The sequence below is a fragment of the Aulonocara stuartgranti genome, assembly GCF_965226115.1.
Source record: "Aulonocara stuartgranti genome assembly, chromosome: 18".
Lineage (NCBI taxonomy): Eukaryota > Metazoa > Chordata > Actinopteri > Cichliformes > Cichlidae > Aulonocara > Aulonocara stuartgranti.
The window spans coordinates 3,140,264-3,165,289 of NC_138954.1; the positions used below are offsets into that span (position 1 = coordinate 3,140,264).

General features: G+C 44.5%; 1 protein-coding gene across 3 annotated transcripts in view; it reads left to right on the plus strand.

The window, feature by feature from the left end:
• The window catches only part of kcnq3 (potassium voltage-gated channel, KQT-like subfamily, member 3), a 118,019-nt gene that overhangs the window by 12,176 nt on the left and 80,817 nt on the right, over nucleotides 1–25,026 (plus strand). The gene's annotated exons all lie outside the window — the stretch shown is intronic.

Genomic DNA, 25,026 nt, shown 5'->3' on the forward strand with positions numbered 1-25,026 from the left:
CCTGCTTGTTGAGTCAGGATAGACCGATGTTGTGGGATCGCTGCGTATCAATTCCCGGTCTGTTCCTCACAGTCAGGACGCTGGGAAAACGTTGGATTAATGCATTCCTACGTCAGTCACCAGAAACTACCTGAACAGGTTTAAGAAAAGATGGCGGCTTGAGTTTAAATACGCATCTTTTACACGACGTCACTGATCCATGATGTCAAACAGCATCTGTTCTCTTTAATTCTCTTACTTTCTTCGAATCAGTGACGGGTGTTTTCGTCGAGTACGTGCGACCTTTTAACGGTTGGTGTGGACCCGTGGGTTAAACCGCCCGATCAGACGCTTGCAGGCTGAAGCAAGTGGAGTCAGAGACTGTGCAGATAATTAGTCGTGACGAGCGCTCATTAGCAATCAGTAACTCCAAACAGCAGTCACAGCAGACTCCACGGGGTGAGAGTGATTCAGTCATGGCAGACACATCAGGCGAGCTTCTTTTTAAAGCTCGTCTGCAGTTTTGGTGCTTGTTTGGAGTGAGAGGCTCGGCGCTGTGATCTGAGTGGATTTATGGTCTTTTCAGCATCAGGATTCGATAAAGTGTCAGCTGGCAGTTTGAGCCCACAGATGCACAAAAGCTGGTTCCTTTATGGAGGCCGCGGCGCCTCTTGTCCTGTGACCCGTTTAAACCAACCTCGCTTCCTGCGTGCAGTCAGTCGCAGCTGTGACGCTTCAGCGAGAACACGTCAGTGGCTGAAAGAGTGCAGCCGCTCTTCAGGTGTATCAGGTTGATTCTTCGTGCTCTTACACATGTTGATGACTTTTACCTCGAGCACCGAACACTCGCTGTTTTTACTGATGTTTTCATGCAGGTGGACGAAGCTGACGTGAGAAACGGTGCAGCGATGTATAAATAGGCCCTGCCAGTGACGTATGTAACAGATTGCAGTTTACACACTTACACATGCGGTCCATTTCCAGATTTATTTATTAAACTGCGCTCCTCAGAAAGGTCTGAATTTCCAGAGTTTCTGTGGGAGCAGCCACATCAGTCCAGATGTTCCTGAGAAAACATCTGGACTTTGGAGATTCCTTTTAAGAAGTATTTAAAAATCAGACTTTGAACTATTTTCCCAGCCACCTGCGGGAAGCATATCTGCTGTGTGAGTCTTTGTTTGACCAGGAAGTGAAACTTTTGAGGTGAAGAATCTCTTTCATGAGACACCTGCACGCAGGAGTTCTCCTGAGTTTGGGGAAATCATGCAAACTGCACACAGAGGGACCCTGCGTGGGTTCAAACCCTCTGACTGTGAGACCACAGTGCCAACACTTTGGCCTGAATCACTCAATCCGCTCAGTCGCTGCTTCCTTCTGGAAGCCCCAGATCCTGCTGCCGTCCTCGCTGAGGTCCAAACAGTAGTTTTGGGGGTTAGTGTCAGGACGTCTTTAACTCACAATTTCTGTAGATTAAAATCATTTTATTTTTATATTTTGTTTTGTTTCCGTATTGAATTCAAACCTTCATATCCATTAAAATAAGGTTGTTTTGGGTGTAATGATGGAAGCAGGGAGGTGGGGGGAGAATCATTTCCAAAAATCATCTCCAGCAGTCTTACAGGGACATAATGACCCGACCAGGCTCGACGTCTTTGAAGACAAGTCGATGGGTTTTGATTGGGAGATGGTGGCGTGCACTTGCTGCTGACAGAGACGACGACTCGGATTGTTTCTGCTCCTCTTCGTTCATTTCCACTGAAGAGTCTGATCTTCACCGGTTTGACAGACGTCTTCCATCAAACCAGCTGTGCGTGTCTAATGCATCACTTCCTGCGAATCAAGAAGAGGTTTTAGCGGCGAACAGGAAATGACTTCCACAGAAGTCCATTTATTTGCCTCCAGATTTTAAGATTGACTGCTATTGATCTGGATCTAAGAGGCTAAAAGCATCTTCACATCTCACGACTCAAATTATTTATGTTTCACTTGTGTTTTAATGGCAGACTGAACATGTTGTTGCTTTCAGAGCAGCGTCATTTCATGGGAAATCGCACATTTCCTCCAGATCGGAAATTGTACTTTTCTCTCTTTACTTTTTTTCCCAGCGTTTCTGAGGCTGCTCAGAACAAGTTAGAGCTTGTGGCCGGGCTCATCGTCCGGCCCTGATGCCTTCTGGGTCATTTAAACACCTGTAAATGTAGCTCATGAAATGGAGAAACAGCACTGATGTTCCTCACAGTTTGGACATATGACGCGGATCAAACAACTCTAAGTTCTCCAGATGTTTCTCCAGGACGGGTTGATCTGTTTGCAGTTTCGTTGACAGCTCGTGGAATAATATGAAGGATTGTTTTAACACTCAGGTTTGGTGACACATGTTCAGGTTCAGTCAAGCTGCAGTTTGAAGAACGTCTTCAGGGCCTGGAAGAGTTTGATCAGTGTGCCGTGGACTCAAAGCGTGGGTGAAAAGGAGACTTTAGCTTGTTTGGAGCAGCCGCCCATCCCGCGTGCTGATACGACCCAAAGTGCACAGTGACATTGTGTGCTTTTGCTAAGAAAACTATGAAACACTATTGGCTGCTACTGTGACTTGAAATTATGACTGACCCCGGGCTTCTTTGAGAGGCTGGAACATGAAAAGGTCACATTTTGCATGGCACCATTAAACACACTGAAGTTATTGTATAAAAACATGAGCTGATTGTGAGGGTTTGGCCGATTTGGCAGGATGAACGGCCGCGTTTGTTCTGCTCGTTTAGGTCACTGTTCAGGCCTAATGAGCGATTCATGTTTCACACTCTCATAGGTGGGGACTGCGAGATGTTCACTGACAGTTAATAAAGTAGGATTTTCATGATTTACATCCAAACATAAACAAGACCTCAGTGTCTTAATTCATGTATTGGATTCCCTCTGTGGAGGCTGTTTGTGTTCAGGGTTTCCTAATGGACTCTGTGGTTGTGGTCATCTAGTGGAATGATATTCATGTCAGACAGATGTTGAAGCAGAGCGCCGTGCAGCCGGGAGATGAAATGTAAGATCGAGGCTCTCTAAACTCCAAATGTAATCAAACGTCGAGGCTGAAAAGTGCAAAAAATGTTATTTTTAGATGATTTCATTTTTGTTGCTACCATGTGGCCAAAAATAATCATTATATTAATATTTATGTCTCTTTTCTTTTACAAGAGCTCAGGACAGATACAGAATTTTTAATATGTGGAGAAGGAAACGACATTACATAACAAACTCACAGCCCAACACCTCTGAAACGGGACGTGAGTGGGAACATGAAAGGTCTGCTCCTACCTGCGCTCGTGTCCTGTCATTATGATGTCACGAAGAAGAATCGTCCTTCACTGTTTCTCTGAGATCATTTGTTTCATCGTCAGTTTGTTTCTCTGCAAAACAAAGAATATCAGCGAGCCGAGCTGGAGGGTTTTGAGCCTTTGTGCCAGAAACGCGACTGAACTATTGATTAAGCGATCGATCGCTTCAGTTCTGGGTGGATGTTACCTGGATGTAGCTCGTTTGTCTGAAAACATCAAAGAGGAAGGAGAAGGATCACTGATCAGCTGGTGTAGATCACATGACTGCTTTAAACTGAGGATTCGCCACCAGTTTCATGTAAATCTGAATCTTTATTATCTAACATGTCCTGATGAGTGGACAGTTAATGGGCAGCTGTGGGGAAAAAAACACTTCCACCTACAGGAAACATGTTTCCCGGTGGAGAATCAGGAGGTGGTCACGAACATAATGAAGCCTTCAGGTGTTGTTTAACCCCTCTTTGGCCCTGGGACCATTTTTGGTCCCTTTAGTTTTTCAGTTACAAGCCATTTGCACTGTGTTGAATGGAATATAGCCAAATTCTCTAAAAAAAAAGTTTGGCATAATTTCATTTCAAAATTCAAGTCTGACTTCCTTAAGGTGCTAACACAGCAGGAAGGCTCTGGAGTGAATGTCAGGGTTCACTTTGTGCCACATAGCTCACTACATGCTGCTTTTTACTCTTTAAGAACACAACAAAGGAAAAAACAGTAACTTTTGAAGGAGGAACGCATCAGAGCATGCTCAGATGCATCAGAGCTGCGTTCCTCTGAGTCTATAAGACGGTATGTTTGAGCGGTATTTGTTCAGATGGCGCCTCTGAGAAAATGAATAAGAAAATAAAGAAATCTGTAAATCTTACAGTGTCAGCGAGTGCACGACTGCAGAGCTTTAATCTCCGTTTCAAGATCATTTAGATACAAAGGCCAACAGGACGGCTTTGAAATGATTCTGATTAAACAGGATTTAACATGGATTATATTTTGATTTAATCTGTTAATAAACCCAAAGAGAATGAAAACGCTCTGTTATGGTCCCTAAACGACGCCAAGCAAACTAACACGGCTACAGTTCAACAAACTTAATAATAATAATTATGATTACTCACAAAGAACAATCACGAATAGATGCAGCAGAAGAAGAAGAAGACAAAGACGACCAGGAAGCAGGCACACAAAGGGCCGACGGAGCCCCGAGACGTTTGCTGCTGTGGCCCATAAATCATGGAAGGAGTGCGCCTCAATATTTCATCACTTTAAAGATTAGTGCCAGAGGCAGCTTTGATTATTCTTTTTTTTAAATCTCCTTTATTTTTCTTTGGTTTTAAAATTTTATTTCAGTTTGTTTCTGTTGTTTCTTTTTGTTGCATGTGTGTTTTTCTGTTTCATTGCCGTCTTTTACATGGAAGCACTTGGTTGCTGTTTTTATGATGTTCATGACCTAAACCCCCAACTCGACTCATGGTTCATGCACAGAAAGTCGGTGCTGATGAAGACTAGGGCTTTGCAGAGGGCTCGGCTCCATCAGCACGGTGACTGCACCTTCCTCATGAAGCTGCCGCTGTGCGAGCAGGTTAACCTGATCCTGAGATCTCTGACTGCACGTGCACACGGCTTTGTGTTTGGACAGAACTCTGTGGGGATGTATGCTTTCACCGTTTCAGGTGATGGTACCATCTGCCAAGAGGGCAAAGGTGAACGGGCAGCAGGTGTCCATCTTTAGGGAGCCCCGAACAGCCGAGAACTTATGACATCACCCACCTTGCTCTGTTCACAGCAAGGCCATCGGCATCAGCCGCTGATGCTCAACGAGGGCGAAGGGTTTGTCTGTGAAGCTTTAAGGTGTCTATGAATGTCTAAGGCATGGGAGGCACACAGCGCAGGTTTCTGTGCACCATCAGAGGTCCGGTGGAGGCCTCCGATGGACCTCCATCGGGCCCCTGCAGATGAAACCCCTCGTCGTGCTCCGACGGGTGAAGCTGGTCTGACCCGAGCGGGGCTCAGATTCTGCCTCTGATGTCACGTTTGCGTCACGTCACAACAATGGCTCCTCTCATCGGTGACTCAGCGTCCGGACCATTTCCGATCCACATTAGTTCGACCGATTCCACGTTTCCGTGACGATACTGTGGAGATTCAGCTTGTTGTCTTCCTCTTGAGCACAATTACACCAAACACTGGAGCAAATTGAGTTTTCCTGCTGTTATCAGTGCTTGGACATTTCTCTGCAGCCCCTCGTTGGAGGCTCTCGCTCTGCCACGCTTTATTATTTCCCCTTGCTCTCTCTTCATCCCTCGGACCCAGACGGCGGTAATGTTTGTGGTGCCCGGCGGCTCCAGCGTCCCCCGAGGCTGTTTGCTTTGGGCTGCAGCCGCTTAAGAACGATACCTTCAGGTTTCATTTACGTCAGGCTGTGCAGCAGAACGCTTTAATCTTCAGGTTTGAGCTGGAATCAAGTTTTTCAGATCAAGGTGTATGAAGTCAGCACGTCTGTGCTCTCTGACTGTCTGCAGCAGTGTTTCTGTAGATCTGCTTAAAGGCTTTCAGGATCCTGCACAATCACATGTTTTTGCTGTGACGTTCCAAAGTGATTTATTTTCATGTTGTTCACATCTTCTGATGATTTCTTGTCCAAAGCTTAACAAATATCCAAACAAACCACTGCTGTGTTTGATGAGGAGACATGTGACACTCCACCCCACAGTCTGTCCTGAAGCCTTTTACTGGATTTAAACTCAATTTGTTTCTCACCATTTTGCGTCCCTTTGTAGTCATTTTCTCTCTCTTTGTGGTCCCTTTGGATCTTGCATATCTTTTCAGTAACGTTACATAATTTGAGAGTCGGTTCTCATCTGTTTGTGATCATTTTGCATCCCTTTTGTCTTCTTGTGGTCACCTTGTGCCTCTATGGGGCTCTTGTGCCAAATGATGGATGCCAAATGAATCTTGCATGTCTTTTCAGACATTATTTGACATTCATTTTTCATCCATTTGGTTATTTTTTTTTTGATGAATAGAAATCATGTAGGAGTCCAACAGCCTCTTATTGGAGCCCTGTTGTCATTGTGAGCCTTTCCGTGCTCATTTTGAATCAGTTCTTTTGCATTTATTAGTTTGTCTGCCCTTTTTAATCATTTGACAGTTGTATATTCATGTCCCTGTGTTGCATCTTAATGCTGTTTTGTTTACATTTTTCAGCCCTGTGGCTTTCTCATGTCTCTCTCAAGTCATTTTGCATCCCACTGCACTCATTGTGTATCCCTTTGCATGCAAAATGCATCCAGCATCTCTGTCTTTCACAGCCTCTGAAACGAGACTCATTAAGCATGTTTTCTTTCCCGCTGTGCTCATTTTGTCTCACTTTGTGGTAATTTGATGCCTTTTTGAGTTATTTTTCATCTCTGTTGACATTTTTGCTTCTCCTTTCAGTCCCCTTAAATCTGATGACATGATTTCACAGCTTATGATCATTTTCAGTCATCTCTTTGAGCTTTCTGTGCCTCTTCAGTTATTTTGAGGTAATTTCCTGTCGTGTAACGATGATTTTGGTTTACATTTGTGGCAGTGAAACAGTCCGTTTGCTGTTGGAGGAGTCTCCTGCTCTCTGAGGCCACGTCGGTGCCAAAGGTGACCAGATACATGCGGAGGCATTTCACGTTTACGATCCCTCGGAGTGATTCAGTGCAGCAGCTCAGCTGCAGTTTAGCAGGTGGCTAACGAGGGTTTCTCTCCTCATTTGTCTCCGTGGTGACGGGTGTAGTTTACAGCTTCAGCAGTGGATGCTGGGTAATGGTAATAATGATTTCACCGGGTGTAATTTAGATGAAGCATCACTCGTGGTTTTATTGTTCACTGGTTTGACTCGTGCGGAGAATTTTTAGGTGATGTGTGATTAAAACACGGCGATGTCGGGGAAACGCGCAGCTCCATGAATCTTCTTAATGTGATCATCGAGTGAACGCATGACTCTGGTTGTGCGTGTGTTTATTAACAGATGGTGACCTCACAGTGAGCAGCATCAGAGACCAATGGGAGCGTTAAACTCCACAAGTTTGCTCAGTTTATCTTTTTGGGGGTGAAAATGATCAAACTGTGGCAGCAGTGAACGAGCACGGTGGATATTTAGCTGCTGTCTGGTGTGTCGGGTACATGCGGAGCTCACAGTCAGACGGGTCAGACTGCAGCTGAGGTTCAGTGGGAATCTTTCATGGCTGCGTTGGATTTTATTCATCTTTAATGCATCAGAAGGAGAAGGAGCGCTGCGAACTCTCTCGTGCTCATTCTGCCAAAACCAGACGCTCCTCCCTGGTTGGTTTCCAGAAAAATTCATTTTGTCACAACACATAAATAAAAAGCTGCTTCAGACATTCGTGCCCGTTTCTGTTCATCTCATGTAAAAGTCCAGCGTGTCTGAACGGTGCCTCTGGGAACCACCGCCCCCTCACAGCAGCCCCGAGACTAAAGCACTTCTGCCCCCTTTTTTACTTGTTTCGTGTCTCTTCAGCTGTTTTGGATTGTTTGACCAAGATTGTGTTTATTTTGGACATTTTGCATCCCTGCGTAGTAATTCTGTCACTTTTTGGTCATTTTGCATGTCTGTGAACTGTTGCTGTCTCATTTCAGTCACTCTGGTTAATTTGTGTTTCTTTGTAGTCGTATTTCGTTTTTCTGTGGTCATTTTCTGCCTTTTATGATCTCTGTGGATACTTATCATCTCTTAGGTCCATTTAACATAAATTTGGGTGATTTTTGCATCTGTTTCTGTTTTTTTTTTTGTTTTTTTTTAAGATAATTTTTTCCTCTCAATGTTTTTAATGATGTCTCTCTTTGTCTATCTCTGCTGTGATTGGATGAGAGCTGGGTACCCGTCAGACAAGTCACCCGTCTTTCTCAGGAAAGTTTTTCATTTCGTTTTTCTTCGCAGCTCTTTTCAATAACCACGTCTCATTTTGTGGTTATTACACGTCGTTTTCATCTCTGTGGGCTTTGCTTTGCATCCCTTTGAGCTCACGTTGAGTTTTTCTTTGTCACTTTGGGGTAATTCCTTATCTGTGGTGGTTTTGTTGGGTTATCTTGAGTTTTGGGCTGTTCTGGAGAGTCTTTCAGTGTGTTTGTCGTTGTTACTCTTGAGTCTTAGTTCTGATGAATATCTTTGACTGGGTTTTGTCATCTTTTCGGTTTTATCATTATTCTGCTGTTCATGTTTTGGGATTTATTCGTGTCTCTTTGCATGCTGTTGCTAAGTCGTTGTCATTATATTAGGTGCCGTTGTGTTACGTCCTGTTTTATTTGATTCGTCCTTTGTGTCTCGTGCGATGTCCTTGGTTTTACTTCCTTTGTCTCATGATGAATGATCAGTTTCACCTGTACCCTGGTTTCTGCAGTGGTCTCTCCTGTGTGTCCGTTCCAGTTTAAGTTTAAGAAGCTAAAACATCAGAGTGTTAGTTTCTGAATTAAACCTCTGATGCGTCTCTGAGTCCTGCGTCTCACTTAAACTGTGACATTTTTAGACTGATCTGAGTTTTCACGTCTTTTTGGTAATTTTGTCATCCTCTTGATTTTTTTTTTGTTGTTGTGTGGCTCACATTGAGAAGTGTTTTGTTCATTAATTACAGGATTTGTGAAGACATTGAACTCCACGTTGTTCCCAAGCAAAAACTGCAACGAGCTGAAAACAGAGGCCGTGTACGTGCGGTCCATTCATCTTTTGTTGGTGTTTTGCACCTTCAGATGTTTGTTTGACCTCTGAGGATCAGAAGATGCTCAGGAGGTCCTCTCAGAAACACATTAAAGGTCCGAATGATGCCACTTTAACTCAGCTGATATTCAGACGTTTAATTGTTTCAAATGCAGAAGAAGAAACAACGGTTTCAGTTTATCACTGCAGCTGCTGGCGGGTTAATCTGATATCTGACACACACACACACACACACACACACACACACACACACACACACACACACACACACACACACACACACAGGGATCGATGGCTGCAGGCAGAGCGGTCGGACCCTGAGGAGGATGATCTTACCGGGAGGAGAAAGCATAGTCGGACTCTGTAAAGGGAAACCCCCCTCTCCAATCCCACAATCCCTTTCTGCAGTGCTGCTGCTGAATACCAGACCTCCATGAACCCCTGCGCGCACGTGTGTGTGTGTGAGACGGTGCTCTCACACACACACACGTTAACACCCTGCAGTAAAGCCGGGGGGTCGTGGTGAGGGAGTCATTAGTGTCTGTAATTTCAGTCCTGCCTGAATCTGCCATGTCAGTGATTTTCAGACTACCTGAGTCCGCCGGCCTCGTCGGCGTCCTGTAACATGACGGGAACAGTAACCTGCCCCACCCACACGCTGACATTTCTGTGTGTTTGATGGCTGCTGTAGCAGTTTGTCCCGTGGGTCCTTTTTACAAACGGCACTTGAAGCAGTTTTAACTTCAAAGTGAGAACATCAGAATCGCTTCAGAGGTTTTTTCTTTGTTAGTCTAAAAACAAAGATGATGACAGGGCAAACCGCTGTAGGATCGAAGAGTTCAGGGGACGTTCGCCATGCTCGTTAATTTGCTCCATGATTTACAGCCGAGTAAAACGAACAGTCGCCAACACGTGAGTCTGAAACTGACCCGGATTTTTTTTTTCTCACCACATGAGACAAGCTGGTCATTTAAATCCATATTAAACCGGAAAAAACCCGTGTTAGTTGCCATCTACTGCAGGTCAGAGGTCAACGAGGCTTCTAAAGGGTCCAGAACTGAGGCTGTAATCACAGAGTCGGAGTCAGGAAGTGAGAGAGGTTTGGACCTCGAATGTTTGATAAATTCAGAGTTTCTTCATTTCTGACTGTCCAGAAGTCTAAGAAACGTCGGTGGCATCCAAACGCAGCCACACAGCTGTTTGTGACCTTTAATCTATTGATTTGTGCGTCTGGATACAAATTCTGTTTTGTTGTTCTTGTCCCTGAACATGAATTTTCATCAGCCTAGTCTCTCTGATCTGTACTAATTCACGTCCACGTCCACAAAATCAATATATTTCACTTTTAAAGGGCAAAAAATAAAAAGTCAAATTTGGGTCTTGGAGCCAGTCGTTTCGCCATGTCAGAGTCTGAGTGACATCTTTGCCTGTTGCTTTTTAAAGTTGCTGGTTTGAACAGTTTTATTACATCAAACTTCAAGGAGCTTGTCTATAAATGCAAACAAACCTCCATGAAGCCTCACGCTGCAGAAGCTGCCTGAGAATCTGCATGTTTTTAGGGTTTCTGGAGAATCGCAGTAATTAACTGTACATCCACAGGATCTGCTAACAGGTAATTCAGCTGCATTTAATGTCACAGTATGTAAAATGTAAATGGAAAAAAAAAACAGGCTTCAAAACACTGGTTTTGCTGGTCGCGTTTCCTTCGTCCTGCATTTTCACCACCGCACAAATCTGTCCCCAAGAACTTCATTTGATTTAGATTGCAATTAAAACAGCAGGTAATTCCAGCTGGAATTGTTACTGGAGGGGTGAGAAAGAGTCTGATAAAGGGTGATGTATGCTGTGGACTGGATTACAATCACTCCACCTGCCCTGGAGAAATAAACAGCCAATAAAACGGAGCAATAATGCTCTCTGCAGTGTCCTGATACTGCAAATAAACGGTTCTGCTTGCCGTCATGGCTTTTTTAGCTCAGTTATTTTTACACCTTTATATGTCTTCAAGTCAAAACACCTAAGGTATGGCACCATCGCAGGCTTCCTCCTGTCCTCCCCAGTAATCCAGATTAAATGTCAATCTTCAATTTCCTGCAGCTGGTTGCAAACGTGTGTTTGGTAAACTGCACACCTGCCTCAGCGCGAGATAAACTGCACAAGCTGGAGACAATTACCGATCCTCTCCTCCAGCCCGGCTCCCTTTAAAGCTGAGGGATGAGTCAGAGCCTCTGCAGATCTGAACCAGCGAGAGCCGAGCTCTCTGCTGCTCCCTGTGTGGTTGTTGGACAGATTTAGCCTGCAGAGTGGAGTCATCAACTGTGTGTGTGTGTGTGTGTGTGTGTGTGTGTGTGTGTGTGTGTGTGTGCTTGTGTGCGCGGCACGTGAACGCTCGGACAAATCATCTCAAACATCAGCACCACGGTGAAGGTTCAGATTCACACTCGGAGAAATCTGCTGCGTCGCTTTACAGCAGGGTGCAGGCAGGGGGCGCTGTCATTGACACACAGAGGTGCGTGTTTGGCTCTTTAGAGAAAGGCAGGAAAAGTTCATAAGAACACTTTTTCCATGTTTTGTTTTCTTCTGTTGGGAAGTGTTAAGCTGGGCGTAGCTACAAGCGTTAGCTGGAAACTGACACACAAACACGTCAATGATTAAAAGCTGACGAGATAAACTAGAATCTAGACTTAGATTAAGTCTATTAGCAACAACAACTACTCATAATCAGCTGAATAATCACTGTCCCTCGAGGTCCTCTGAAAACACTGAATCATTTTAAAAACCTGCAATGACAAAAAGTGACACAGAATAGATTTAACAGCTCTAAACTGGGTGGAAATCCACCAGATTTTCTTGGATAAATGAAGGTTGACATAAATAAAAATGTTGGGTGTATGTGAGCAGGATGAAGGAGGCACAGCCTCAAACCCGCCACCGCCGCTCTGGTGTGTTTATGGAGAAAGTGGGTCAGGACGACCTCGGGCGCCGCTGACTTCGGGGTACATGATGCAAATGCTGTTTGAGGTGGAGAAGCACCTGAAACACAAAGGCAGCAGCCCACCAAGAAGGATCGGTGTGAGAGGAAAGTGACAGACAGTTGGTTGTTTTTTCCTTTTGAACACCTGATTATTCAGCAGGAAGCGTCAGAAAGACAGAAATAGCAGTTCAGTCAGTGGGTTTGTTGCCATGCGAAGAAAAACCGACAGGATGCTGCAAATCGGAACAAATGCATGAATAAATAAAGTTGGCACATTGTTTTCATAATATCTGGCGTTATAGTAACTCCTTCTTTATTTCTAAACTAAAGCAGATTTTCCTGCAGCAGTAATCACATGACCTGTGGTCAAAGGTCGTGTAAACCAAGAGAGGCTCTCAGAAATACACATTTGACTGCAGTGTTCAGAGGTCGGGGGGGTTTGATGTAGTCAGACTGCTCGTGATTTTAATGCATTTATAGGTTTATTGGAAGTCTCAGTTAAATCTGCTGCTGACTGCCTGCGTGTCCCAAACCCGTCTGTTAGGTTTCAACTCTGAGTGTTACTGCTGCAGGTACATGGCTGCCATCAGGATTTCCCTTCACTGGAATAAAGACCCAGTTAATATTTTCTGCCTCCTTGGCCACCTCCAATGTTGCTGAAATGTTGGGGTCAGTGTTGAGATGTGAAAATCAGTTCTATATAAATAAAGTTAATGTTTCCTGGCTTCACGCTGCAGCACAGGGAGATGATCCGAGACTCTAAAGCCTCTAAAAGTGCCACAGAGCGGGCCGCTGGATGTGTTATGGCAGTAAAACTCTAACTTATTAGCTCATTAAACTCAGTGCACCGTAACTCTGGATTAGATCATCGCACTGAGCGCACTCCTGAGTCTTTTCTGTTTCTGACTCACGATTTGGTGTCATTACTCTGCAGGTTGGTTTAAGAGCCAATCAGAGAGCCACGACGGGCTCCATGCTAACCCCGCTTTCACCACCCTCTGTCCTGATGACTGACGGCACCTCAGTTCACCTGTGTGTGTGTGTGGAGGGGAGGGTTTGACACAGTTTGTGTTAACAATGAATTTACACTTAATTATCGACTGCAGCTGTCTTTGTCTTGCAGTGCAATTTGTCTGTTGGTGCACATTAGAGGACTAATTTCCTGTTGAGGTGTGTGTGTGTGTGTGTGTGTGTGTGTGTAGTGGTTTGTAGTGGTTACAGGTCTAATTCTGGGCTGACAGATGGGAGGGATGCGATGCAGCCACCAATTTTAGCATTTTTATGCACTCACTGGTGCAAAAATCCTTCACTCTTATTTTGAAAGTTTAGCTGCTACTAACCCCGTCCTGGGGGGGAGCAGGTCTCTATTGTTGGGGGGGACTCTTTGAAATCCGGCTCTCTCCGGCAAACGTGGTTGAAGCTGTGTTGTTATCTCTCGGCTGCAAAATGGTTGCAGTTCAGGAAACTGGAAGCACAGATTGTTTCCACAGCTGAGCCTCGATCAGAGCACCTGCTACAAATTAAGATGGCAAATCCCTGTCTCTGATTGACAACTGATTTGGTTACTAAGTTGTTGGGAACAGATGGACACACAAAGTACACTTTATAGAAACCCCGCCCATCCATCCATCCAGCGGTCTAAGCAGAGAAACTCAAACCTCCCTCTCCGGGCCCCCTGCTCCATCTCATCCGGGAAGACGGTGTTCCCAAAGCCAGCCAAGAGATACAACTGCTCCAGCATGTTCAGGTTCATGTCCTGCTCCTGGTAGGATTTGCCCAGGAGCCATCCCAGCTAGATGCCTGTACCACCTCAGCTTGCTCCACAGCCCTAGTTTAGAAATACAAACAACACTTTAAGCCATTTATCTTTATCTACATGTAAGCATGGCCTCATTTTTACAGGACGGGTAATGAGCTGCTCTTCTTTAACTTTATACATTTATCTATAAAGTGTCAGCCAGCAGAGCCGCGCGGATGGAGACGTCGCTGGTGATTAAATGTGTAATCAAACGTCTCCAAAGTGAAAGGAGGAGGTAAAGGTTGGAGAATGCGCGACCCAAATCTTCACCCAGTCATTGTTTTTGTCTCTGACTGTAAGCTACGTCTCCTCAGTGTGGCTGATTCGTGTCTCCATGACATGAGTAATCCCGTTCGAGCTTCCTGTCAGTGTTGGAGCTGTTGTGCCGTTTACCGCCCTCCCCCTCCGTCTGATCCATTTTGGAAAGTGACAGCGTGCGGTTTGATCCAGACGGTGTTTAGCCAGGCTGCCGCTCCCAGACTTGCTTTGAAAGCTTCCTCTGCAGACCTCCAGGCGAAAATGATTGCCTCTTCTTTCCCCAGAGTTTGTGGTGCATGAGGCTGATTGGAGCCATTTCTTAACTTTAATGCCGCATTAAGACGTTTTTATGTAGAAGCGCACCTGCCTCCTCCGCCTGAATCACCCAGTGTGTCTCGTTTCAATGCTGCACACATTTCATTTTCGTTCCTGTTTTTAAGCCCCAAACGAAAGGAAACAAATCAACACTTTGGAGTTTCATGTTGGAGTAATCAGCAGAGCTCGGTGTCTAATGCAGCAGCCACCAACATGTTTAAGAGCTTTGCCGTGGCCAGTTTGGAGGTGTTTTTATTAAACGCCCCCTTCACAAACCTGTTTAAGTGTCTACACGATAAATCTGCCTGCTACGGTTAGCTTCAGTTGCGTTTTTCTAAATGTTGCACACTTGAATTAAAATTAAACCAGTGTGGCTTTGTGAGTTCGCCTTTACTGCATCTGCAAATATATACATGGACATAGCACAGCGTTACACACTTTTGCAGTCTCACATAACGCTTATAGGCGCACTGCCTTATGGGTAGTGGCTGGCTTCTTTACTCCCGCTAGAGCTGCTCATTTTAGGGGATACTCCCTCTTGTGGTGTAACAGAGGAATAACTACGCTTCCTGCACTATGTCATTTTTGGAGACTGGGGCACACATTATTTTACCACAATCAAAGAAAATACAGATTTGAACAATCAGACCATTTAACTAACTACAATATTGTCACTAAAGATTATGGGGGGTGTCTTGTTTTGTCCACAATGTCTTTCTTGTCCTAACATAAACTTGAGCCTGAAACGTTGACCGCTCCTCCTTTATCAGCAAAGAGAAACCTCACAAGTGGCTGTCATGAGAAAAAAATCCTGTCTTTGTGTGTGTGCAGAAAGACGGCTGTCAGTTTTATTCAGGGGTTAAAGTGGGTGAAACAATCGCTAGTTAGCCGGTTAGCTTCAGGGGATTTTTCTCTGAGGGCCATATCTGCTAAAAACATAAACGGATGTTACATCAGCTCCCAGCGCTGCTTTCCAACCACCGTCGTTATAAGCAGAACGTTTCAAATGAAACTAAAAGTCATCATCAGTTTGTCTTCAGTTCTGCTTTCATATCCAGTAATGTTTCACATCTTGGTTAGTAAATCTTTAAAAGCAGCGACTACAGAGCTGCACGTTCAGAAGCCAGCGTCAGCCTCACTGTCAATGTCAGCAACAAATGCCTCTTTAGTTATATTAGAGATATGACATTTATTTTACGCTACAAATGCACACAGACTTCCCAGATAGCACCCATCCTTGGTCCACGTCTGGGTTGGACTGACGGTGCTGATGAGGTCAGTCTGTCTGAGGTTAGACAAACTCACAGTGAGCTGCAGGTATAACTGAGCTAATCCACACAGGATGGTTTAACCTGACAGAGGACGTTACACAGCTGCTTCTCCCGACAGGACCGACCCCGGAGGGTGAAGCCTAAGGCTAACAGAGGATTCAGGCTTGTTAAGGAGATTCATAATCAATTCATTAATATCATATATTTGATAATAGTTCACACAGTCTGAACTGGTGTAAATCTCATTAACTCACATTTTTAAGACCCCAGGTTTGTGATTATACACTGGAATATTTTCACAGGAAGTCCGGACATTTATTGTGAAGGACCTGGTGATGTGTTTGTGTTTTTGGAATTTGATTCCTCGGTTTGTGGGGTTTTAGGACAGGAGTGGATAAAGCATCAGCTCTCAGACCTCCTGTGCAGCTGACCGAGCACTCGGCTCCAGCCTGAGCTACGCTCTCATCATTTATTGATGCTTTATTTTGCACCATCAGCCACTGCTTCCACCCTTTGTAACTCCATCCACCCCTCCTCACTCCGGGTCATAATGGAGCATTGTTTCCAGATGCTCTGAGGTTCTTTCCTGAGACATCACTCTCTCTAAAACGCTCCTCGTTTCCTGTTGGTGGTTAAACCTCGTGTGATTGGCTGAGCTGGAGGGTTTCTAAACGCCAAACGCTGATGTTTCGTCAAAGCTGGCGTCTCTGCCATGATGTCCCAGGTGACGTCCCAGCTCTGTTGGACACAGGTAGATTAAGCTCCAGTGACACCGCCCCCTCCATCACCTGAAGTGATGTCACAGCCGCTGCCCCCGACACCCAAACCTGGATAAGGAGAAGACGGATGGATTTTCCTGCAGGTTCTTGTGATTTGTGGGGTTTGTGAATAGCGCTGCGGTCTGTGCACCAGGACGCTGGCGTTAAAGGACATCTCGCGCATGTCTTTGAAACTGATATCAGAGCTTATCCTCTGCAAGCTTCACAGTAACTACAAACACACAGATCCTGCACATCCAAACAGCAGAGTTCTCCAAAAGTGTCTCCAGTCTGCCTGAAAGCTGTGATTTGTTTAAAAAGGGAGATGAAGCTTCTCCTCAGGTGCTCTCACCGCTAATACCCCATTTCACTTCCTTTAAAAGCGCGTCTTGGTAGCAATTTTCAAAACAGTCTTTTCATTAAGAAGATATTAAAGCTTAAATCGAGCCAAAAGTGCTGACCACGTCTTTTTTTCCCCCCCAAATAGTTGATGCACTGAGCTAATTAGCATTCAAGACTCATCAGAGTTTGCAGCAGAGATTATTCAAGTTCACACTCTCATTCCTGCTTTTGCATGTGTGCCGGTATTATCACTGTAAATATATCATCTCTTACGAATCTTGTGTGACGCCTGTCATTTGACCTGTTCTTGGAATCTCTTACTTCTGCTGCTCCTGATGATGAGCAGCGAGTTTAAGAAGCTCGGGTGTCTCTGAGAAGGTGATCGGTGAGACTCGGGGTGGCCTGAGATGCAGGAGGTGTCATCTTTGCATTAAAATGAGGATCATAAGAGGATCAGCGGACGCGGGGAGGACACGTCCGGTAATATTTAACACGCACTGAAGCAAAATCTCTGGAAAAGGGCGAGAAAGGACACAGCGGGATGGCAGAGGGATCAGAGGGACTGCTGACTTCACGAGATGGATTTAAAAACAATGTAATGCTGAGTTATTACTCGCCCACTGAGCTCTACATGTCTGAATTAAGACCAGAGCCCAACTAACTGGATGTGGGGGACACTCCTGATGCTGAGCTGCATTTGAAGGGCAAATTTTATTAGACTCTGACCTTCTGAACTCCCTCGCTAAGTAAATATAATCAGCACAATAGGAATGTAATGTAGTGATGGTCTCCTTAGTCTCATGTGTTCTGCTTTTAACTTCTTATTTCACTTGTTGGGTGTCTTTAAAAAAACCTGAGGATAACTGTGAGCAGTTTTTCAGTCTTCGTGCGTGGGGGTGATTTATTTCCAGTTTTTAAGCTCTTCTCCTTTAAAAAGTGGCTCCATCAGTGACTCTTTTATTATCCTTTCAGCTCTGGTTGGGTTAAAGTTTATCTTAGTAATCAGAACACCTTTGCTTCGCCTCAAGAAGTTAGAACGTCAGAACAAAGAAAAATGATTTTACGACATGAAATTTTATTTCCAGCATGTGAGAATCCATCAGTGTCGAAACCTTTCTCACCTCTTGAAATAAACAGACCTGACACAACACAACCTTCCCTCTAAATTAATAGCATTCCTCCTCCTCATGATGTGCGCTGGTGTTCGCCGCCGTCTTGGAGATGATGGATGAGGAGCTCGGGACGACACAAGCTGATGCCTCCTCCTGCTCCGTAGCCTTTAAGGAATAACACGAGGGATAGTTAGATCTGGAAAACATTGGGGCTCTGTGGCGTGCAGATGCCTTCTTCTTACTCGCATAATGGAATCTGCACGGAGCAGATGGCACAGAGCATTTCATCAGAACCACGCCCCAGATCAGCAGTGATGCAGTTTCAGCCTCAGCCTCCGTTAAACAAACGTCTTTATTCTGGTTAAAAAGTGAGAAACATCAATGATTTGCAGTAAAGGTGGAGCTGCGAACAGCTGGCTTCTACATAACGACCTCTGATTGGTTAATTGACAAGCTTGAAGCTCACACAGTCAGAAGTGCAGCAGTAATCTGATAATCCTGATTTTTACATAAATACACATCTGAGTTTAAGGCTAAAGGACTCAGACAGATGTGGTTCACACAGCTGGACTAACATCTGATCAGCTGTGCTGTGTCATCTGAGCCCAGGCAGTGCAAAGAGCATTAAGTATGTCTCGCATTAGTAATGTATGAACTTCATATGCATGCCTGATGCAGTTCTGACACCACTTTTAGAAGAAAGAAGTTGAAGTAATTCAGTCTCTGTCATCGTTGTGGAGGAATGTTGGCCCACTCTTCCTAAAGTTCACTGAAGTTTTTATTTGATCACTTTGCTCTTCTCTGTCCAAAGTTCATTCTTCCAGAAGGAGACGGTTTGTTTAGCCCTGCTTTTCTACAGCTGTGCGGCTGCATGTTGTTTGTGGAGAGGAGAGAACTTCTCCTGGAAACAAACGTCTCGTTCTCCTTCAGTCTTTGTCTTTAACTGAGATGTAGCTCCTTGATGCTTGCAGTTTGTATCATTGCACCATTTGACGCTGGAAATTTGCACCACTGTGATTTATACTGTGCTGTCTTGAACTTTACATGGTCTGACTTGGGGGGGATTCTGGGACATCCACTCCTGGGAATATTGTGACATTGTGTTAACACACCTGGAAGCTCCTGATAAAACCTCTGCTTTCATAGAAGTGCTCCAACCTGCTGAGCATCAGTTAATCAGATGCATTTGATTAGCAGCAGCCAGCTGCTGTTACCCTCCTATGAAAACAGAAAGGCCTGTTTAGTCCTGCACAAGGTTTATCTCACTGATGTTCCACTTCTTTCTAACAGTTTAAAGTTATAAAAAGAGGGCTAACAACAAGCAGCTGCACCATAGTCCAGTGTACACAGAATCAGAGCAAAGAGGTGCAGTTGCCCACTCATAGTAAATCAGGTGCCTTAACTAATCACATGTGAAACTATGATTTTAGGGATTGATCTTTGGGGAAGCTGATATTTGTGTTTGGTTCAGATTAAAATGTGGATGCTGTTTGTGATTAAATGCTCAGTTGAACGGCTTAAGGTGAAAGAAGAATCAAGCATCAGGTGACTGCTACACTCTCGGATGTTTTCCTTTCTGTGAATGCTGTGAAATATTAGAGAGCTGTAATGTTCACGTGTGTTGCTTTAATATTGATTAGTATAGTGATTCCTGCTGGAAAAGTGCTGTCATTCAGGCTGATAGCCCTACTGTGTGTGTGTGTGTGTGTGTGTGTGTGTGTGTGTGTGTGTGTGTGTGTGTGTGTGTGTGTGTGTGTGAGAGAGAGATCTGAGCATGTGCGGAGCCTGCTGACATTTTCCAGCCGGCACAGACTTTTGAATAATTGATCACAGGAGCTCACGTCTTTCAGTCAGATGCTCAGTGTCCATCACACGCAGCCGTTGGTCTGTCCATCAGCCTGAAATCCTCTTCAAACTCAGTATAAATGGATTTTTTTAATTAAAGAGACTTACCCTGACTGCCTCCAGGCACTCTGATTTCCTGTGAAGCTTCTGTAGCCAAACACACGTCCTGCACGTTTTATACCATTTTTCAAGTTTCACAAGGTGTCCGGAGAAAGGTCAGGGTCATGTGACCGACAGCGATAGCTGAGCTCTGCCTGGTTATAGGTAGAAGTTCGAAAATATCAAAATAATGTTTTTGTATTTTATTAAACTGTCACTATGATTTTATTAAACGGTGACAGATTTATTTTCTTAAATCATAAATTTCATGTGTAGTAAAACATATTAATATATTATTAATATTTAGATTAAGCTGAATTAAACTCCACTGTGTAACTAGTGTGTCCCTCTGGCATTAAGTTACTTAATAATAACAATAACTGCAGTTTTGTTTGTTTTCTACAAATGTCCTCAAGCACGACCAAAGTCTTCAGCACAGCGAGTGAAAATATGCCGACTGTGTTTATTGTGTTATTCATGTTAAACTGCCTTTGACTAATGCACCGATCTGCAATAGTTTAACAATCATAAAATAGAAATGCACTTAAAAATCTTATAAAAGTAAAAACAGAAAAACTCTTTCGAAACACTGTTTCAGATGGCGTTTTTTTTCTTCTTCTTCATCTCATGGCTCTGTGTGATGTCACGGAGCTCCACCCACCTGAGGGTCACATGTAGCACTGGACCTGGTTTTTGTTTAGTCTTTAGTTTAGCACATTTCTGCCGTTGGTGATTATGTTCTCATTCTGGACGTCGCCTTCGCTCTGTGGCATGGCCGTCTCCTGTTGCTAAGGGAACTGATTAAAAACAAGGGCATGTATATTTTAATATGAGAAATAGTTTGATAAACTGTTTTTATTTAAAGAGAAAAGAGACTTGATAGTAAACGGTCGTCTCCAGCAGCGCGCGGATGAGCAGGATGGGCTTCCATTAAATGTGACATATTTGTGGGGGAAGGGGCGGAGCTACACTGAGCTTAACAACAAATGTGTAAGAAAAATGAGAAACACTTAAAAGTGAAGTAATCACGTGGCTGCCTCTCATTGGTTAGTGGAGTTAAACTGGGCGTGTTAAGTGTATGAGAGTGAAACCCGGGGTCGTAGGTCATGAGGTGGAGGAAGGCGGGTGTTGGTATGCTGTCGGTCTTTTATCAGCCTCCGCCGCCGCTCGCTCACTTCCTGCCATCAGCTGTCAGTTTGTCTGCCTCTCTGTTCCTTTTCTGTCTCCTCAGCCTTTCATTTCTGCCTCTCACCCCCCTCTGTTTGTTTTCCACCATCATCCCCAAACCCCCACCTCAGCACCACCACCTCAGCAGCAGCACCAGCAGCAGCAGCAGCACCAGCAGCAGCAGCAGCAGCGGTCCTATCTGCTGTCGCCTTTTGTCTTCTTATCATTTTCCTCCAGTCCTCTGCAGTTTACTCTTTCTCTGTTCCTGTGATTGAAGCTGTTTTCGAGAGCAAACGCTGCTGCTCTGTTTTACACTGCAGACCAGCTCTGCCAGCTTTAGCAGAGAGTTTACGTCTCCTCTCACAGATTCACATGAGAAGACGATTTTCAGACAGGTTCAAGATGTGCGTCGTTTAGTTTTAGTGCCCTCAAAAAGGAAACAGGCACATTTACAGTGTGAGTGCCTGTAAGTGCTCATAACGGCGTGAAAGTTTATTCTGTTTGAACTATTCTGGTCTTTTATCTCACTGGATGATGTTTGCATGTGTATACACGTATACATGTATTTTATGTTCACGTATGTGTGCTTGTGTGTGAATGTGTACATTTTTATATATGTAGTTGCATGTTTGCATGTACACATACTTTTTACAAACCTATATGGATGTCTTACAATGTTTCTATAATGTTTTCATGTTCAGCACTTTGGCCGACAATTGATGTCTTTATAATGTGCTATATAAATAAAGATGACTTGACTTGAAAGTTGCGTTTAGAGCGCTGGACACTTCACAGCGATCACCATCTTGGTGATGTCACAGATAAATGTTAGAGTCCCACTGGTTCTCCAGACTCCTCCCACAGTCCACAGACATGCCTGTGAGGACCTGGTCACGGGTGTGAGGTGGATGAAGTGTGTTAGTGCTGTATGAATGCGTAGCTGGGACGTGACTTGTGGTCCATGACACCCCCACACCATAGCCACTTTACAGCAGCTTCCATTTCTTTTTGAGGCGTGAAGCCGCTGAGAATTTGTAGCAGCAGCCTCCTGGTAGCATCACGTTCAACCATCACAGCCAGCCACTTCTTCTGCACACGTGGAAGTTCAGCAGAAGGCCCCGCCCCTCCCTGAGCCTGGTTCTGTTGGAGGTTTCTTCCTGTTAAAAGGGAGTTTTTTTTTTTTTCTTCCCACTGTCGCCAAAGTGCTTGCTCACAGGAGGTCATGTGATTGTTGGGTTTTTCTCTGTATGTATTATTGTAGGGTCTACCTTACACTATAAAGCTTGAGGTGACTGTTGTTGTGATTTGCTGTATAAATAAAGCTGAATTAGATTGAAGTTTGTGTTCGTCTTTAGCTATGTGCTAATATCTAATGATCAGTTTCAGGATATCAATTTTTACAAGTGTGTCGTTGTATTAATCCTCTGATTTATTACTGATGGTGAAAACTAACATTAATGTGTGAGGGGAGGGGGGGGGGGGGGGGTCGCTGTACAGTTCCTGCAGAATAGCAGCCAGTTAGTGTACTGTGGGACTGATGTACTGTGGGACTGGTGTACTGTGGGACAGCTCTCCTACAAATCGAGTCCGACCGCTCATCTCTGCCTTTGTTACCTGTTGAAACTTGAGCTTAATCTGCGTGGAGATCAGCAGACGCTCATCGTGCTGCGAGTTTTCTTAAAAAAGGACGTTGCTTTTCTAGGTGATTATAAAGCATTACTTTGGTCATAATTCATCAATTTCAAGACCAAACAATAAATGGACTCTTTTACAAGATAACAGTGGGATTGGGAAGCATCTAATCCTTTGACAGCAGCTGGTTTCTGTCCACGTGTGCACTCACTGAAGGAGGCGTCTTATCTTCTACCTGAGAACCTCAGATAACGCCTCCTCCTGCTTACCCTCGCTCTGCTGCTCCCTCCCTCCACTTTAAACCCCCCACTGGCATCTGGACCAGTTGCACCGGTTACCAGGCATAACCACGTGACTCGTTGCCAAGGTAACCCCAGCGGATGGGCAGGCGGGGGGTCCTCCATCCTTGGTGGTGCGATCAGTGATGCTTCGTTTCTGAGCTGGAAGGTTTTTTGCAGTTTTCTGCAGCGGCGGTGATTAAAGCCGTCGCAGGATGCACATACATGCTGCTGATGGAGGAGCGGCGAGGTGTTCGCACATAAAACACGGAGCTGTAACCCTCCGCCTCCCCCGAGACAGCACGAGTATGCTGACTCCTTCAATGGCGGTCTATATTTAGATTGTTGGTGGGTGTGCTTGTTCAGATTAGGGAGTGTGTGTGTCTGTGTGCATGTATCTACAGCATGATGACACAGCTGTGTACAACAAGGAGTCTCAGTTGCTAGGCAACCCCATCCAAAAACACTAAAAATGTGGAGTGTGTGTGCAGCAGCAGGTTCTCAGCTGGAGGATTGTAGAGCATCGATTTGATCCCTGAGAGCAGTTTAGTAACCGTCACCTCTGAAAACAACGGCAGGTGAGCTTCAGTCAAAGATTGTTCTCATATTTATTTTTATTCACACACGAGGCACAAACAGGCTGCAGAGGAGACACCGCCCTCTGACCTGAGAGGAAAACCCACCCAAACCTCTCCCTCAGTGGAAAACGTTGCTGCAGGTGACCGCACTTCAGACTTGCAAAATAAAGCTCAGGGTTTCAAAGTAAAGCTTTACAGCAGAAATAAATGTGTTCAGAGTCTGAAATAGACTCTTCTGTCTCTGTGGTGGGGTTCATAAGAGCTGGACATGTTTTTTTTGTTGTTGTTGTTTGAGTCTAGCAGTATCCATTAAAAACAAAGTTAGCATCATGGCTGCAATGATTGACAGGTATCCCAAAATAGGCGACTTTAGCCATTCGCTGAGTCACAGATCAGGACCTCTTGTTGTGTTTTACGTTATTTTTATCCTCTGTCCAGTATGTTCTATGTTAAGATCATTACCATATACATCCACTTTCATTGTAAGTTACACTCATGGTCTTTCACAAATGAAGAGAGATCACAGAGAGATTTGAAGAGAATCATTAACTGATAACTTCTTCAATAATTCCAACATGGCAGCGACCAAAACGCCAAAGTTGAAGCTTTTAAATCACCGTGCTGTCACTTTAATTCAGTGCTACATAAATGGAACTGAACTAATTCACAACAGCAGCCACCTCAAGGCACTTTATATTGTCATATAAAGACACTACAGTATTAGAGGCTCCAACAATCACATGACCTCCTACGAGCAAGCACCTGACGACAGTGGGAAGGAAAAACTCCCTTTTAACAGGAGGAAACCTCCGGCAGAGCCAGGCTCCGGGAGGCGGGGCCATCTGTTTTCACTGGCTGGGGGTGAAGGGAAGGAGAGGCAGAACAAAAGGAGTCAGAGATTAATAACTACTCATTCTAAAATAACGAGTGGTGTATGAACACACGAGTGAAAAAGAGTAAGTTAAGAAGAAACGCTGAGTGCATGCAGTGTAACTAAGAAGGATTCAGGGTCACCTGATCCAGCCCCAACTATATGCTTTATCAAAAAGGAAAGTTTTGAGCCAAACCTTAAAAATAGTGATAGTGTCTGTCTCCTGAATCCAAACTGGGGACTGAAAGCTGAAGGCTCTGCCTCCCATTCTACTTTTAAATACTCCAGGAACCACAAGTAACCAGGATAATAAGGTACTATAAGGTCTTTAAGATGAGATGGGGCCTGATTAAGTCACGCATCTGTGTTCATGTTTTATCTTTTCTGCAGTTTCTGATGTTTACATGTCAATAAAAATGAAATAATAACACCCACAGCACGTAAGGGCCGGCCCAGTTTGGGACAAGTTTGTGTGGATCAGGGAATAATAATAATAACTAATCGGGAGTAGTCGACCACACAAACCACTCTTCAGATATAAGGATGAGCTGAGTACAGAACTGAGAAATATAGGAAATGTACTGTGCACAGGAGATAAAATGAGATATATTGTAGATTTACATGAAACACAAGGTACGGAGGACATCAAGCCCAGCCCTGAGCCACACTACCTTACCTCCATCATGAAGACGTGGTACTGCGGGAACCTTCAGGGACCAGGAATC